The 18,961-nt window shown below is 40.8% G+C and overlaps 1 pseudogene; it reads right to left on the reverse strand.

Annotated features, from left to right (window-relative positions):
* Positions 1–515: 515 nt before the first annotated feature.
* Positions 516–10,319, reverse strand: LOC112586419 (annotated as a pseudogene).
* Between the last annotated feature and the right edge of the window lie 8,642 nt (positions 10,320–18,961).

The following is an 18,961-nucleotide window of genomic DNA, read 5'->3' on the forward strand; positions in this document are numbered from 1 at the left end:
CAATCACCAACTGCAGTGATTTTCAGATCAGATCAGTCGCTCAGTCATGTCCGACTCTTTGCGACCCCATAAATCGCAGCACGCCAGGCCTCCCTGTCCATTACCAACTCAGACTCATGTCCATCGAATCAATGATGCCATCCAGCCATCTCATCCTCTGTCGTCCCTTTCTCCTCTTGCCCCCAATCCCTCCCAGCATCAGAGTCTTTTCCAATGAGTCAACTCTTCACATGAGGTGGCCAAAGTACTGGAGTTTCAGCTTTAGCATTATTCAGTGATTTTGGAGCCCCCCAAAATAAAATCTGATACTGTTTCCACTGTTTCCCCATCTGTTTGTCATGAAGTGATGGGACCAGATGCCATAATCTTTGTTTTCTGAATGTTGAGCTTTAAGCCAACTTTTTCACTCTCCTCTTTTACTTTCATCAAGAAACCAAAAATTAAATTTCTTTTTCGTTTGTTGGTTGGTTGGTTATAAATAAACTTTATTTCCTGTCAACCTTACTTCAATTCTGTGTTTGAGTCTGTGAGAGAACAGCTTAAGACCACTCTGTGGTTATTCCTATCCATTCAGTGGCCAGAGCCGTGGGGACTGCAGACCAGTCCTTCAGGGCTGGGCTGAGGCTCAGTCTTCGGAAGGGAACTGCGCCTTCTCAGGTGACCTCGGGAGGAGCAGCAGTACATTTGGGAGCTGGAGCACTCCATTCACCCAAAATTCCTCCCTGGTCTCAAGACTTTACAGTAATGGCTGCTCTTCCTTTTCTGCCTCCTCTGCGTCACAGCGGAAGTAGAGATCGTGCTGATCTCACGCTAGGGATGATGCTGCACATGCGCAGAACTTCTGCAGCCAGCATCCACTACTGCAGACTTGGGAATGGTCTCCGGTGTTGTTCCCGCGATGATGGCGATGCCCCCATGGTGCACAGGAGAGTCTGTGTCACACAGAGCAGTGGTGGGTGGGTTCATATTAAGACGCATCTGTGAGAGGCTACTGTTCAGTTCTGGGATCGGGTGGCTCCGGCAACGGTGGCTCTGGGAAGCCTGCCTGGATCTGGTCACTGAAGGTTCCAGGAATAAAGCAGCCAGCGATAGGAGTGGCCCCAGTGGTAGCAGCAAACTTCAGCACAACTTGCTGGCTAGTATTCCTGGAGGATAGGAGGCTGGCATCACTCAGGTGGTACAAGCTGCAGGACTCTCCTCTGTTCTCTTTAGATTTATGACATACATGCCATCACTTTTCGTTTTGTACACAATTGTTCCAGTTGGAAATCAAGATTGGTGCCACCTAAGGGGGTTCCCACTGTTAGAAATTTGAGAACACCTTGCTCCTTGCAGAAAATCAAAGACTCAGGACATTGTGAAAGAAACCAAAAAGATATCAGAGAAATGATGTGTGTAATCTTTGATGTGGGTGACCCTAGACTGAAGCGGAGAAGGCAATGGCAACCCACTCCAGTACTCTTGCCTGGAAAATCCCATGAAAGGAGGAGCCTGGTAGGCTGCAGTCCATGGGGTCGCAAGAGTCGGACACATGAGGGATTTCACTTTCACTTTTCACTTTCATGCATTGGAGAAGGAAATGACAACCCACTCCAGTGTTCTTGCCTGGAGAATCCCAGGGACAGGGAAGCCTGGTGGGCTGCCATCTCTGGGATCGCACAGAGTCAGATATGACTGAAGCGACTTAGCAGCAGCAGCTAGACTGAAGGTGTGATCCATGTGCACACAGAAGGGATGGGAACAGAGCAGTGCATTTCCTTCAGTAAGTGAAAAGAGATGGAAGACAGAACAGATGCAAAATTTTGTTTGGAAATACAGTGAAGGGAGATTGGGGAAATTCCAGATGGTGATTTCTATTTCCTCTTTGAAAGTTTTCTGTTGAGAGTTGAAGGCATTAAAGTGGAGATGGGTCAGGTACTTAAGGGGAGTGGAAAAGAAATGGAATCACTGTGGTGTATAGTGGAAAACAAACTGATTTGGAAAATGAGATCAGGTTTCTGGCATACTTGGGAGACCTATGCATTTGACAATTATACATTTATAGTGAAACCCATTCACCCTGTTTTAAATTTTCTTGCAGTGCTCTCCTGTCACTTAAAGGCATTAAAAAAATCAGATAATTGGGTTCTTCCTAGTTTGAAGTTTTACAAAATAAGGGGAAATGAAATTGGAATATTGAAACAGGAAACTAAAAATGATGGATTGTAGAGACTAAGAGGATAGAAAGCGGAGAGGAGATAGGAGAAAGCTAACAGATGTGAATAAAGTATGGATAAGTGAACTGGAAATCGTAACAGTGTTGAAGCACAATCCTACTACAATTCGTTTTATAAGGAAGTTGTGACTATCAGTTGTGCTTAACAGATTATTTATGTGTTTATTTATTTTTTGGCTGCTCTGGGTCTTTCTTGCTCTGTGCAGGCTTTTTCTAATTGTGATGAGCGGGGGCCACTCTTTGTTGCAGCACGCAGGTTTCTCACTGCAGTGGCTTTTTTTGTTGCAGAGCACAGACTCTAGGCACACAGGTTTCAGCAGTTGCAGCCTGCAGGCTCAATAGGTATGACACATGGGTTTAATTGCTCTGTGGAATGTGGGATCTTCTCGGAGCAGGGATTGAACTCATGTGCTCTGCGTTGGCAGGCAGATTCTTATCCACTATAACACAAGGGAAGTCCTGGATTATTTAAATAAGTGCTTCTGGAGGTGAAAGGCTTTAGATGAAGAAAAGTTCCATGGTCTGCATAGAGTGTGTAGTAAGGTGGAATGGAAATGAAGATTATCTGAGAAGACGAAGTATATCATTTGTTGGTGTGGGAATGTTCCCTTTACCCGTGGAGTCAAGCAAGCACCAGAAATATGTTAAAGAAATACACAATATTATGGGAGCCTGTGAGACAGTCTATGGACTTGCTTAATATATCTGCTGATACTGTTGTCCTTTCAGTCATGTTTGACTCTTTGCGACCCTGTGGACTATAGCCCACCAGGCTCCTTTGTCCATGAGGATTCTCCAGGCAAGAATACTGGAACGGATATCCATGCCCTCTTCCAGGAGATCTTCCTGACCCTGGGATCAAATCCACATCTCTTATGTCTCCAGCTTTGGCAGGCATGTTCTTTATCACTAGTGCCACCTAGGAAGCCCAGTATAGCTTTAACCACTGTAAAAGTCTGATACTTTGTCTCCATGAGTAGAAACTGTGTCTATTTTGGTTATTTTATCTCTAGGATCTAACACAGTTTCTGGCACATAAAGGGGACTTGGTGGATGTTTACAAATGAGTGAATGCATAAACAACTGAATGAAGGATGGTGTGGTAACCACATTCCAAAGCTCGTGACTCCCAATGAGCTTCGACTCCTAGTACACACATCCGTGTATAGTCAGGTCCCACATTTCACCAGAGTTGGTCAATGTGATCAGTAGACCACAGTGGAGGTCAAGGTGTGCTGCTCTGAAGGTAGTTTATAAAAGCCTGCAGCCTCCATCCTGGTTCACTTGCACTGGAGGAAGCCATGCCATGAGCAGCACATGGTGAAAAACTGAAGGAGTACATGTGTGAATGATTTGGGAAACAGACCCTCAGGCCCCATCCAAGGCATCAAAGACTGAAATGCCAGCCAACAGCTCAACTGCAGTCTCTTGAGAGACCCTGAGCCAGAACCAGCCAGTAAAGCTGTACCTGGATTCTTCTTTTTTTTTAATTATATATTTATTTATTTTTGACTGCTCTGCGTCTTCATTGTTGCAAGTGGACTTTCTCCAGTTGCCTGAGTGTCGCAAACTGTGGTGTGCAGGCTTCAGTAGACTCTAGAGTGTGGGTTCAGTAATTGCAGCACATGGGTCTAGTTGTCCTGAGGTATGTGGAATCTTCCCGGAGTGGGGATTGAACTCATGTCCCCTGCATTGGCAGGTGGATTTTTGACCACTAGACCACCAGGAAAGTCCTGAGCCTGGATTGTTAATCCTTAAAAATGATGTGAGAGAATGTTATTTGCCTTAAGCTGTTAAGCTTTGGGGTGATTTGTTATGCAGCAATAGATAACTAATATAGATGGTAAGCTATTTTTAAAGTACATTTCAAAACTTATCTTTTTTTTTTTTTACAAATAATTTCAGAAAATTTTCTCTGCTTTGACTTCATTCAGAAGGAGGGTTCCCTAAACTTCCACCATTCTTCCTGCCCCTAATTTCAATTATTATCATTTCATGAAGAGGAATTTTCAGCCTGTAGGTCTATGAAGAAACCAGGACAAAACAATTGCTTCCTGGTCTCAGGAGATAATTTATATTTCCTTTGATATGTTCATAAAATCATAAACAATGTCTCCACTCTTTACATTATAGTAATTTTAAGAGTCTCGTATTTCTACATTAGTAATAAAAATACCATAAAACTTTAGTGTTTAAAGGCATAAAATACCACTAGATTATGGCATAGTAACTTATTTTCTCATTTCATGAGATAGTGTGTGCTGCTGCTGCTAAGTCACTTCAGTCGTGTCCGACTCTGTGTGACCCCATAGACAGCAGCCCACCAGGCTCCGCCATCCCTGGGATTCTCCAGGCAAGAACACTGGAGTGGGTTGCCATTTCCTTCTCCAATGCATGAAAGTGAAAAGTGAAAGTGAAGTTGCTCAGTCGTGTCTGACCCTCAGCAACCCCATGGACTGCAGCCTACCAGGCTCCTCCATCCATGGGATTTTCCAGACAGGAGTACTGGAGTGGGGTGCCATTGCCTTCTCCAGAGATATTGTGTAGGCTGATACAAAAAGTATAAAGACTTTTGAAATTGCAACGATTGGCCAATCCACACCGATTTATTGCCATATTTGGCATGTTCTTCAGTTTTTCTCAAAAGTGAAAACAAGCCAGTATAATAAATCTTAATTGACACAAGCCACAAAACGCAGTTTCAGCACAGGATAATTCCACTAACACTTAGTTTTGTTCATTTCATTCTAAATAATTAAAACCTCAATAATAAAAATACAGCAATAAATTGGAAACTTTACTTTAGGGATAATTAATTTTGGATGCAATGCAATTTCTGTTCAAGTCATCTATTGTTTTTAATTCATCTCATTGCTTAAAAAATGATTCATTACATGGTAAAACTATTATATAAGGATAGTTTAAAAGCTCTTTATATTTGTCAGAAAAAAAGCAGTTCAATGAATTAAAAAGAATACTGAATGTTATTTACCAGATGGGCCTATTTTCAGAAGATATTTTAGACAATTCTATAATTAATTTTAATAAATAGCAAATCAACACAGTTAATTGATAGTTTCCCATATAAATTTTGTTAAACAAAGTAAGTTATTTTATAAAAATATAATCTTAGCATATGAGGTTTCTTGCCTTATCTGTAAAAATTATTTTATATATATATAACAGCCAAATTTTAAGGAATGTCAATTTCCTCTACATAATGATCATCATTATGCATAAAGTGCATAACATTTTATATCTTGCTTTAGGATAATATATTTTAAAAACATGGACTTATTTTCACATATGAGATTAAATGAATACTGCAAGATTATTATATATTTTGCCCAATTTCTCATATTTATGAAAAAAGAAAGAAAGTGAAGTTGCATAGTCGTGTCCGACTCTTTGCGACCCCATGGACTGTAGCCTACCAGGCACCTCTGTCCATGGGATTTTCAAGGCAAGAATACTGGAGTGGGTTGCCTTTTCCTTCTCCAGGAAATCTTCCTGACCCAGGGATTGAAACCAGGTCTCCCACATTGTAGGCAGACACTTTACTGTCTGAGCTACCAGGGAAGTCCACATTTATGGAAGACATGATAAATATAATCACTTATGCTTTATATAACATAGTTTAACTTATCTATATTTTATATTGCATAGTCTAATTTATCCAAAAGATGTGTTTACTTATTTTATGTAGTATTGCCCTATGTTAGAGTACTATACTGTGATCTAGTTTACATTTGTTTTATATAATAACTGGATGACATTCAATTCTTTGGTTAGATTTGACTCAAAGAGAGATTGCTTTGACGTGCAATTAGCTTTGTGAAATTTTCCCTAAAATCATTTCAACACATTTAAGCTTGTTATTGTTCACGCACAATAAATTGCTTCATTGTACTTTGCAACTCACCTGTCCTGAATGCCAGCTTGAGAAATCAACACATCAGACAGGAAAGTAGAGGGTCTATAGTTCTTAATCAAAAAATCCATTTCCATGATAAAATTAGAGTATATTCTTGGGTATATCCAACAATCACTCTTAAAAATACATTAAACATGAGCATTATAAGAATGGTAGCCTAAAAGGAGACTCATTGCTTATATGTGTGCATGTTTGTACTGAAGACTTCATTTTTATACTATATTTACAAAGAACGAAATGTAACATATGTATGCATGTATATGTCTCACCTCACCTAATGTCCAACTGTCTAGCTATCTAGGATCAATCAGTTTTCATTAAATTAAAGCCTAATAGTTCCTCAAGGACAGGAAAAGATATTTCTCATGCTTCTTGGTACCTTCCTACTATCCCCATCCCCATGGCATCTAGTACAATGTCCAAGTTCAGTTCATTTCAGTTCAGTCGCTCAGTCGTGTCCGACTCTTCGAGACCCCATGAATTACAGCACACAGGGCCTCCCTGTCCATCACCAACTCCCAGAGTTCACCCAAACTCATGTCCATCGAGTCGGTGATGCCATCCAGCCATCTCATCCTCTGTCATCCCCTTCTCCTCCTGCCCCCAATCCCTCCCAGCATCAGAGTCTTTTCCAGTGAGTCAACTCTCCGCATGAAGTGGCCAAAGTATTGGAGTTTCAGCTTTAGCATCAGTCCTTCCAAAGAACATACAGGACTGATCTCCTTTAGAATGGATTGGCTGGATCTCCTTGCAGTCCAAGGGACTCTCAAGAGTCTTCTCCAACACCACAGTTCAAAAGCATCAATTCTTCAGCACTCAACTTTCTTCACAGTCCAACTCTCATATCCATATATGACTACTGGAAAAACCATAGCCTTGACTAGATGGACCTTTGTTGGCAAAGTAATGTCTTTGCTTTTGAACATGTTATCTAGGTTGGTCATAACTTTCCTTCCAAGGAGTAAGTGTCTTTTAATTTCATGGCTGCAATCACCATCTGCAGTGATTTTGGAGCCCCCAAAAATAAAGTCTGACACTGTTACCACTGTTTCCCCATCTATTTCCCATGAAGTGATGGGACCAGATGCCATGATCTTAGTTTTCTGAATATTGAGCTTTAAGCCAACTTTTCCACTCTCCTCTTTCACTTTCATCAAGAGGCTTTTTAGTTCCTCTTCATTTCTGCCATAAGGGTGGTGGCATCTGCATATCTGAGGTTATTGATATTTCTCCAAAGCAGGTGGTAAATAAATATTTTAATTGAGTTGACAATGGAATAATTTTTTTTCTCAGTCTGGTAGGTGTTTATCCATTGATTTGCTAGGCCTTCTTATGTGTTAACTGGGTTAGAGATATACATTATGATTGCATTTATTTATGTGCTAAATATTATTATAGACAGTTTTGTTCTGCCAAGAACAAAATGAAGACAGACATAAAATAACTGTTAAGAACACTAGTGTGAACAAAGAAAGAAAATATTGCTAGCTGATTTTGGTCCTATCAAATATACCACTTAGATACCGTTGTAGTCTTTGGCTACTTGTATAAGAGCACTTTCCATCTCCAGGCACATTTTGACTGAGGTGCTAGAACCCAGGCTCATGCATGAGAAGGGACCAGCCAGCTCGCCTCACAGAGCAGCCCACAATAAATCGTGCTACTCCAGTGGGATTCCAAAGAATAATAGTCCCTTGCTTCCTTCCTATCTTGGTGCTCCCGATCATAAACACATCCTTATTCATTTTAATTATTTCACTGAAAATTACCAAGCAGATAACAATTTAAAACAAGAGAAAGTTTCTAATTCTCTATAGCTCTATAAAGATTGTGTCCTCTGTAAATAGTTGGAAAGTAACTATGTGAACCGTGAACTTCCTGATGTTCAAGCTGGTTTTAGAAAAGGCAGAGGAACCAGAGATCAAATTGCCAACATTCGCTGGATCATGGAAAAAGCAAGAGAGTTCCAGAAAATCATCTATTTCTGCTTTATTGACTATGCCAAAGCCTTTGACTGTGTGGATCACAATAAACTGTGGAAAATTCTGAAAGAGATGGGAATACCAGACCACCTGATCTGCCTCTTGAGAAATTTGTATGCAGGTCAGGAAGCAACAGTTAGATCTGGACATGGAACAACAGACTGGTTCCAAATAGGAAAAGGAGTACGTCAAGGCTGTATATTGTCACCCTACTTATTTAACTTCTATGCAGAGTACATCATGAGAAACGCTAGACTGGAAGAAACACAAGCTGGAATCAAGATTGCTGGGAGAAATATCAATAACCTCAGATATGCAGATGACACCACCCTTATGGCAGAAAGTGAAGAGGAACTCAAAAGCCTCTTGATGAAAGTGAAAGTGGAGAGTGAAAAAGTTGGCTTAAAATATTCAGAAAACGAAGATCATGGCATCTGGTCCCATCGGTTCATGGGAAATAGATGGGGAAACAGTGGAAACAGTGTCAGACTTTATTTTTCTGGGCTCCCAAATCACTGCAGATGGTGACTGCAGCCATGAAATCAAAAGACGCTTACTCCTTGGAAGGAAAGTTATGACCAACCTAGATAGCATATTCAAAAGCAAAGACATTACTTTGCCAACTAAGGTCCGTCTAGTCAAGGCTATGGTTTTTCCTGTGGTCATCTATGGATGTGAGAGTTGGACTGTGAAGAAAGCTGAGTGCTTGAAGAATTGATGCTTTTGAACTGTGGTGTTGGAGAAGACTCTTGAGAGTCCCTTGGACTGCAAGGAGATCCAACCAGTCCATTCTGAAGGAGATCAGCCCTGGGATTTCTTTGGAAGGAATGATGCTAAAGCTGAAACTCCAGTACTTTGGCCACCTCATGCGAAGAGCTGACTCATTGGAAAAGACTCTGATGCTGGGAGGGATTGGGGGCAGGAGGAGAAGGGGATGACAGAGAATGAGATGGCTGGATGGCATCACTGACTCGATGGACGTGAGTCTGGGTGAACTCCAGGAGTTGATGATGCGCAGGGAGGGGTCTGGCGTGCTGCGATTCATGGGGTCGCAAAGAGTTGGACACGACTGAGTGACTGATCTGATCTGATCTGATCTGAACTATGTCTAATTTTATAAAGGTTATCTGGTAAATATTTTTGTAGATTCTAGCTTGCTTCCTGGGGGTTGAGTAGAAGCCAGACTGAAGCTCTACTTTTCACTTTTACTCCATCCAAAGAGTGGGTTCCCCAAACTTCCACCATCCTTCCTGTACACTCTTTGATTGGCATCATTCCATCAAGAGGAATCTTCTTAGCTGTGGTCTGCAGAGGAAGTCAAGACAAAGCAATCACTCTCTAGTCTCAGTGATTGAGACTAGTCTCAAATACCTTGGAATTTTGCAATTTGTACATAGATCCATTTCTCTTCCCTCTGTCCAGAAAAGGCCCCTTTTCAGGCATGCTGCTACTGCTGTTAAGTCGCTTCAGTCGTGTCCGACTCTGTGTGACCCCATAGACAGCAGCCCACCAGGCTCCCCTGTCCCTGGGATTCTCCAGGCAAGAACACTGGAGTGGGTTGCCATTTCTTTCTTCAGTGCGTGAAAATGAAAAGTGAAAGTGAAGTCGCTCAGTAGTGTCCAACTCTTAGCGACCCCATGGACTGGCAGCCCACCAGGCTCTTCCATCCATGGGATTTTCCAGGCAAGAGTGCTGGAGTGGTGTGCCATTGCCTTCTCCATTTTCAGGCATATCTTCATAATAATATCCTATAAAAGTGAGTATGCCTTTCAGCTCACAACCTCAATTCTGTTTATCCTCAGGAGAAAAAAAAATGGAAGGATATAACTTATGCATTCAGACTACAATATTATTTATAATAGTACAAATTGAAAGCCATCAATAAAAAAAAAGTCCATAATAGAAAAACATTCAATAAAAGTATGATTTGGTCATTAAGTAGAATAGTATGCAAACACTAAATGATAATTATGGCAACTAGATTGTGAAGTACAGAAAGCGGTTACCTCTAATTCAATACAAAATCTGTAGATTGAAGAATTTCCAAAATCCTGACAGTCCCAGAATTAGGCCTCCTCCACCGCTATTTGAACCAGTGGGAAAAGGGGCCCTTATGTCTGACCACACTTACTTCGAAATAGGTCTCCCCTATGTCATCTGATGGGTGAAAATCTTGCTTTGACTGCATCTGAGAAACACAGTGTTTTTAGCTTTCCAGCCTCTGTATCACAAAAGCAGATTGGAATGTTGAGGGAGATAATCCATAGGATTTATTACTACTTTTAGGAAATGAATAGTTTATTTTATCTACATAATTTTAACAATTGAATAGGTGAGGAGAAGCCAAGGAGACACGGTATATAATCAGTGAATATTTTTAGGAAGCATAATTTCTAGAAATAGGCCTGTTCAGGAGAAAACATTTATTGTTTTTTAATAAGAGAATGTTTTATAACCAAATGTTTGCCAACGACCACTATATTCTAAAATCCTATCAAAGAAACAAAAGTGTAAATGATATTGGACTGGCAGCCTGGTGTTGTAGAAAGAGGACTGCATGAAGGCTCAATATATTTGTATTTTAGTTCTGGTTTTCTTACTAATTAGATAGATTATTTAGTAACTTAGTCATTTAAGTAAATAACTACTGTACTTCAACTAGATCTCTGAGTAATCTTATTTCATTGAAATGTAAAAGAGAGGATTTCTAAATTTCTTTTCTAGTCCTAAAAAAGTCCTAAAGAAGTTCACCATTATTATTATCATGATCACCTAAGCTGTTGATTGTTCATGTAAATTTTAACTTATTTAGTCTCACTTTTGAGAAAAGGAGAAACTACTTGTGCTATATATATATATCTCCCCTGTAAGTATAGTTGCTGCTCTTTCTACAACACTGATAATCTTCAAAAAATTAGATTATATGGATTTTAGAACAGTCCATGTCATTATCCTTTCCCCCAAAAATGTTAATGTAGCACTCAAATCTCTAGGGTGTCTTATAATTGTTTATTACCGAGAGGACATTTATTTTCCATCCTTGGATTAAGGAAGATGCTCTTTATGGAGCATCTGCTATATCAGGCTGTGCCCTGCAATGCAGTCCTCCTTCAGCTACAGAAAACATTAAACAATCATACCAGTTGGATCTTCATGGCGTTTTAAAATTTACAAAGGGCACTCACAAAGTTTATCTCATTTAATCTTCAGAAGACTCCTGTCCTTGCTTCACCAAGGAGACAACTGAGGTTTAGATAAGTAATCTGCCTGAAGCTCACCTAGCAAGTAATGACAGACCAGAGACAAGGCATGTTCCCTGGGCTTCCAAACTCACATTGAGCTTTAACTGTAATGTCTCAGCTACTGCATGTGAAAAAAACCAACCCTTCATGAATTGACACCCCTCTGCTAGATTCTTCCCTTTTGCTGTAGGCAAACTGGTTCAATTCTAGGCAAAGCCAGCACTTGCTCCTGTTTTATTACTTTTCTGCTTGGCTGCCTACAAAATGCAGTCCTCATCACTGCAAAGAGTGAGGCTTCGCTTTGCTAAGTGAGCACCTGAATATGAATGATCGATTCATGACAGCACAATTTTCCTGTTTTTTTCACTGTGGTTGAATCAGCTACCAGAAATTACAGCTCTAACTTATTGAAGTTTTTGTAGAAAGTGATATCATAAAATATCATATTATATCAAAATGGTATCATAAAATGAGTATATGCAGGATATATAGGATGAGGGAAACTCTTCTCTCAACATCATACCTACAGTAAGTTCATTAGATCAAACATGATAATGAAAATGAACTCTAGACACTAGGCAAGGAACCTATGGAGTCGTCTTGTGGATAAGCTAACTGTTGAGGAAAATCTATCAGTGTCATACTGCCAGAAGAAGAAGTGAGAAGACCGAAAAAAATTAGGAGAGCTTGATGTATAAATATTTATAGAGCAATAATTCTATTTTTTTGTCATATAGAGAAACAAACTCATATTTGAATTTGCAGAAGCTGGAGTCCTAGATCTTCTCACTTACTTCACACACTCAGATACCTTCTCCTCCTGGTGGAGACTGGGGGTTTTAGTCTCTGAAGAGAGTAAAATAGATGGTAAAATGCAGCATTCATGGAACAAAAACAATATACTACTCTTAAAGTACATTTAGAGACCAAAAGAGCTTTTAAAAATTAAAACTGTGATAAGAGAAACAATAAACTTGACAGATGTGTTGGAAAACACTTCAGAAAAATCTTCTGGCAAGGAAAAAAAAAAAAAACAGAAAGGTAGGAGAGAAAATAAAAATTAGAAAGTGTTTAGTCTGTTCAAATGGCTATAACAGAAATACATAGACTAGGTGGCTTATGACCAACAAATTTATCTCCCTCAATTCTGCAAGCTGACTGTGTGTGTGTGTGTGTGTGTGTGTGTGTGTGTGCACTCAGTCATGTCCAACTCTTTGGGACCCCATGGACTGTAGCCCATCAGTCTCCTCTGTCCATGGGATTTCACAGGCAAGAATACTGGAGTGGGTTGCCATTTCCTACTCCAGGGAATCTTTCCCAACCAGGGATCAAACCTGAATCTCTTCTGTCTCCTGCATTGACAGACGGATCCCAGCCTGACCTGGGAAACCTAGAGGCTGATTAGCAAACTTAATTTTATCTGTAACCTTAATTCCCCTTTGCCATGTGACATGGCATATTCCAGGACTAAATCATGCACATCAGAAAAATTTGTAGTGGAGAAGCTCCACGACATCCATACATTTGCCCAGCAATCAAGAGTTCCACTTTGAATCCTCTCTCAAGGGCATTGACAGTCAATCAATGACAGTCAGAGAAGTGGCAAGACAAATAAGAGGAGGATTGTGTCTTTATACTGGTAAGTGAGGAGATACTTTCACTTTTCTCTGATATCTCTATCCCAAACCCTTGAGAAGTCAGAACCCTTAGAAATTTGGGGGTAAAAATCCTTTAAGAAGAATGCACCATCACCAAATTGCTTAAATCTGTCTACCCCTGAAGACAAGGAAGATCATTTGAATCCATACAGTATTCATGGTATAGACTTGAGTGTAGTTTTAATAAACAAAAGTGGCTGAAAAATGAATAGACTCTAACCAAGATGCAATAAGGGATAGGAAAGGCAGTTTATAGCATACTAACTCATAAGGACAGTTAATGAAAAATATGTAAACTCATATTTTTACCTCTACAAGTCTATATTCTTCAATCACCTGTTGCAAGTAAGTGAAAATCTAGAAAGCCCATTCAATTCGTATGTAACAGATTACATGAGCCAAAGATGGAGAAGCTCTATACAGTCAGCAAAAACAAGACCGAGAGCTGACTGTGGCTCAGATCATGAACTCCTTATTGCCAAATTCAGACTTAAATTGAAGAAAGTGGGGAAAACCACTAGACCATTCAGGTATGACCTAAATTAAATCCCTGGCTTAAAGCTCAACATTCAGAAAACTAAGATCATGGCATCTGGTCCACCACTTCATGGGAAATAGATGGGGAAACAGTAGAAACAGTGTCAGACTTTATTTTTAGGGCTCCAAGATCACTGCAGATGGTGATTGCGGCCATGAAATTAAAAGACGCTTACTCCTTGGAAGGAAAGTTATGACCAACCTAGATAGCATGTTCAAAAGCAGAGACATTACTTTGCCAACAAAGGTCCATCTAGTCAAGGCTATGGTTTTTCCAATAGTCATGTATGGATGTGAGAGTTGGACTGTGAAGAAAGCTGAGCACAGAAGAATTGATGCTTTTGAACTGTGGTGTTGGAGAAGACTCTTGAGAGTCCCCTGGACTGCAAGGAGATGCAGCCAGTCCATTCAAAATGAGATCAGTCCTGGGTGTACTTTGGAAGGAATGATGCTAAAGCTGAAACTCCAGTACTTTGGCCACCTCATGCGAAGAGTTGACTCATTGGAAAAGACTCTGATGCTGGGAGGGATTGGGGGCAGGAGGAGAAGGGGACGACAGAGGATGAAATGGCTGGATGGCATCACCGACTTTACACTTTGGGTAAACTCTGGGAGTTGGTGACGGACAGGAAGGCCTGGCGTGCTGCAGTTCATGGGGTCGCAAAGAGTCGGACACAACTGAGCGACTGAACTGAACTGATGATTATAGAGTGGAAGTAAGAAATAGATTTAAGGGACTAGATCTGATAGAGTGCCTGATGAACTATGGACAAAGGTTTGTTACATTGGACAGGAAACAGGGATCAAGACCATCCCCAAGAAAAAGAAATGCAAAAAAGCAAAACGGCTGTCTGAGGAGGCCTTAAAAATAGCTGTGAAAAGAAGAGAAACAAAAAGCAAAGGAGAAAACGAAAGATATACCCATTTGAATGCAGAGTTCCAAAGAATAACAAGGAGAGATAAGAAAGCCTTTCTCAGCGATCAACGCAAAAAAATAGAGGAAAACAATAGAATGGGAAAGACTAGAGATCTCTTCAAGAAAATCAGAGATACCAAGTGAATATTTCATGCAGATGGGCTCAATAAAGGACAGAAATGGTATGGACCTAACAGAAGCAGAAGATGTTAAGAAGAGGTGGAAAGAACACACAGAACAACTGTACAAAAAATATCTTCATGACCCAGATAATCATAATGGCGTGATCACTCCGCTAGAGCCAGACATCCTGGAATGTGAAGTCAAGTGGGCCTTAGGAAGCATCACTACGAACAAAGCTAATGGAGGTGATGGAATTTCAGTTGAGCTATTCAAATTCTAAAAGATGATGCTGTGAAAGTGCTAGAGTCAATATGTCAGCAAATTGGGAAAACTCAGCAATGGCCACAGGACTAAAAAAAGGTCAGTTTTCATTCCAATCCCAAAGAAAGACAATGCCAAAGAATGCTCAAACTACTGCACGATTGGACTCATGTCACACACTAGTAAAGTAATGCTCAAAATTCTCCAAGCCAGGCTTCAACAATATGTGAACAGTGAACTTCCAGATGTTCAAGTTGGTTTTAGAAAAGGCAGAGGCACTAGAGACCAAATTGCCAACATCCGCTGGATGATCAAAAAAGCAAGATCAGATCAGATCAGATCAGATCAGTCACTCAGTCGTGTCCGACTCTGCGACCCCATGAATCGCAGCACGCCAGGCCTCCCTGTCCATCACCAACTCCCGGAGTTCACTGAGACTCACGTCCATTGAGTCAGTGATGCCATCCAGCCATCTCATCCTCTGTCGTCCCCTTCTCCTCTTGCCCCCAATCCCTCCCAGCATCAGAGTCTTTTCCAATGAGTCAATTCTTCACATGAGGTGGCCAAAGGACTGTAGTTTCAGCTTTAGTATCATTCCTTCCAAAGAAATCTCAGGGCTGATCTCCTTCAGAAGAGACTGGTTGGATCTCCTTGCAGTCCAAGGGACTCTCAAGAGTCTTCTCCAGTACCACAGTTCAAAAGCATCAATTCTTCGGCACTCAGCTTTCTTCACAGTCCAACTCTCACATCCATACGACCACAGGAAAAACCATAGCCTTGACTAGACAAACCTTTGTTGAAAAAGTCATGTCTCTGCTTTTGAATATGCTATCTAGGTTGGTCATAACTCTCCTTCCAAGGAGTAAGCGTCTTTTAATTTCATGGCTGCAGTCACCATCTGCAGTGATTTTGGAGCCCAGAAAAATAAAGTCTGACACTGTTTCCACTGTTTCCCCATCTATTTCCCATGAACTGATGGGACCATGATCTTTGTTTTCTGAATATTGAGCTTTAAGCCAACTTTTTCACTCTCCACTTTCAGTTTCATCAAGAGGCTTTTTAGTTCCTCTTCACTTTCTGCCATAAGGGTGGTGTCATCTGCATATCTGAGGTTATTGATATGTCTCCCAGCAATCTTGATTCCAGCTTGTGTTTCTTCCAGCCCAGCGTTTCTCATGATGTACTCTGCATAGAAGTTAAATAAACAGGGTGACAATATACAGCCTTGAGGAACTCCTTTTCCTATTTGGAACCAGTCTGTTGTTCCATGTCCAGATCTAACTGTTGCTTCCTGACCTGCATACAAATTTCTCAAGAGGCAGATCAGGTGGTCTGGTATTCCCATCTCTTTCAGAATTTTCCGCAGTTTATTGTGATCCACACAGTCAAAGGCTTTGGCATAGTCAATAGAGTAGAAATAGATGATTTTCTGGAACTCTCTTGCTTTTCCATGATTCGGCGGATGTTGACAATTTGATCTCTGGTTCCTCTGCCTTTTCTAAAACCAGCTTGAACATCAGGAAGTTCACGGTTCACGTACTGCTGAAGCCTGGCTTGGAGAATTTTGACCATTACTTTACTAGCATGTGAGATGAGTGCAATTGTGTGGTAGTTTGAGCATTCTTTGGCATTGCCTTTCTTTGGGATTGGAATGAAAACTGACTTTTTCCAGTCCTGTGGCCACTGCTGAGTTTTCCAAATTTGCTGGCATATTGAGTGCAGCACTTTCACAGCATCATCTTTCAGGAGTTGGAATAGCTCAACTGGAATTCCATCACCTCCACTAGCTTTGTTCGTACTGATGCTTTCTAAGGCCCACTTGACTTCACATTCCAAGATGTCTGGCTCTAGGTCAGTGATCACACCATCGTGATTATCTGGGTCATGAAGATCTTTTTGTACAGTTCTTCTGTGTATTCTTGCCATCTCTTCTTAATATCTTCTGCTTCTGTTAGGTCCATACCATTTCTGTCCTTTATCGAGCCCATCTTTGCATGAAATGTTCCTTTGGTATCTCTGATTTTCTTGAAGAGATCCCTAGTCTTTCCCATTCTATTGTTTTCCTCAATTTCTTTGCATTGATCGCTGAAGAAGGTTTTCTTATCTCTTCTTGCTATTCTTTGGAACTCTGCATTCAGATGCTTATATCTTTCCTTTTCTCCTTTGCTTTTTGCTTCTCTTCTTTTCACAGCTATTTGTAAGGCCTCCCCAGACAGCCATTTTGCGCTTTTGCATTTCTTTTCCATGGGGATGGTCTTGATCCCTGTCTCCTGTACAATGTCACGAACCTCATTCCATAGTCCATCAGACACTCTATCTATCAGATCTAGGCCCTTAAATCTATTTCTCACTTCCACTGTATAATCATAAGGGATTTGATTTAGGTCATACCTGAATGGTCTAGTGGTTTTCCCTACTTTCTTCAATTTAAGTCAGAATTTGGCAAAAAGGAGTTCATGATCTGAGCCACAGTCAGCTCCTGGTCTTGTTTTTGCTGACTGTATAGAGCTTCTCCATCTTTGGCTGCAAAGAATATAATCAATCTGATTTTGATGTTGACCATCTGGTGATGTCCATGTGTAGAGTCTTCTCTTTTGTTGTTGGAAGAGGGTGTTTGCTGTGACCAGTGCGTTCTCTTGGCAAAACTCTATTAGCCTTTGCCCTGCTTCATCCCATACTTGAAGGCCAAATTTGCCTCTAAAAAAAAAAGCAAGAGAGTTCCAAAAAAACTTATATTTCTGCTTTATTGACTAGGCCAAAGCCATTGACTGTGTGGATCACAATAAACTGTGGAAAATCTGAAAGAGATGGGAATACCAGACCACCTGACCTGTCTCTTGAGAAACCTGCATGCAGATCATGAAGCAACAGTTAGAACTGGACATGGAACAACAGACTGGTTCCAAATAGGAAAAGGAGTATGTCAAGGCTGTATATTGTCACCCTGCTTATTTAACTTATATGCAGAGTACATCATGAGAAATGCTGGGCTGGAAGAAGCACAAGCTGGAATCATATTGCTGGGAGAAATAGCAGATTTCTCCCAGGTTACATCAAATAACCTCAGATATGCAGATGACACCACCCTTATGGCAGAAAGTGAAGAAAAACAAAAGAGCTTCTTGATGAAAGTGAAAGAGGAGAGTGAAAAAGTTGGCTTAAAGCTCAACACTCAGAAAACTAAGATCATGGCATCCAGTCTCATCACTTCATGGCAAATAGATGGGGAAACAGTGGAAACAGTGGCTGACTTTATTTTGTTGGGCTCCAAAATCACTGCAGATGGTGACTGCAGCCATAAAATTAAAAGATGCTTACTCCTTGGAAGGAAGTTATGACCAACCTAGACAGCATATTAAAAAGCAGAGACATGTCTTTTTTAACAAAGGTCTGTCTAGTCAAGGCTATGGTTTTTCCAGTAGTCTTGTATGGATGTGAGAGCTGGACTAAAGAGAAAGCTAAGCACCTAAGAATTGATGCTTTTGAACTGTGGTGTTGGAAAAGACTCTTGAGAGTCCCTTGGACTGCAAGATCCAACCAGTCCATTCGAAATGAGATCAGTCCTGCGTGTTCATTGGAAGGACTGATGTTGAAGCTGAAACTCCAATACTCTGGCCACCTCATGCAAAGAGCTGACTCATTTGAAAAGACCCTGATGCTGGGAAAGATTGAGGGCAGGAGGAGAAAGGGATGACAGAGGGCGAGATGGTTGGATGGCATCACTGATTCAATGGACATGAGTCTGGGTAAACTCCGGGAGTCCGTGATGGACAGGGAGGTCTCGTGTGCTGTGGCTCATGGGGTTGCAAAGAGCTGGACATGACTGAGTGACTGAACTGAACTGAACTAATTACATGAGCTCTGAAGAGATGACAGAGAGAGGCACGATGTCCATCATTTGAGCTGAAGGACCATGTTCTTTCCTCAGGCTCTTTACTTATTTCCAGCAGAAGTTTTTGTTGTTTTTTTTCCCCCCCAATCATTTTCTTACTGTAAACTGAAGGAAATACAGCTCCAGTAAAAGTGGTAAAATCATTTTTCATTTTCTAAGCAGTGATAGAATGACTAGTGTTATTATAAATGAAAGAAATGA

This window comes from Bubalus bubalis, chromosome 8, assembly GCF_019923935.1.
Source record: "Bubalus bubalis isolate 160015118507 breed Murrah chromosome 8, NDDB_SH_1, whole genome shotgun sequence".
Classification (NCBI taxonomy): Eukaryota; Metazoa; Chordata; class Mammalia; order Artiodactyla; family Bovidae; genus Bubalus; species Bubalus bubalis.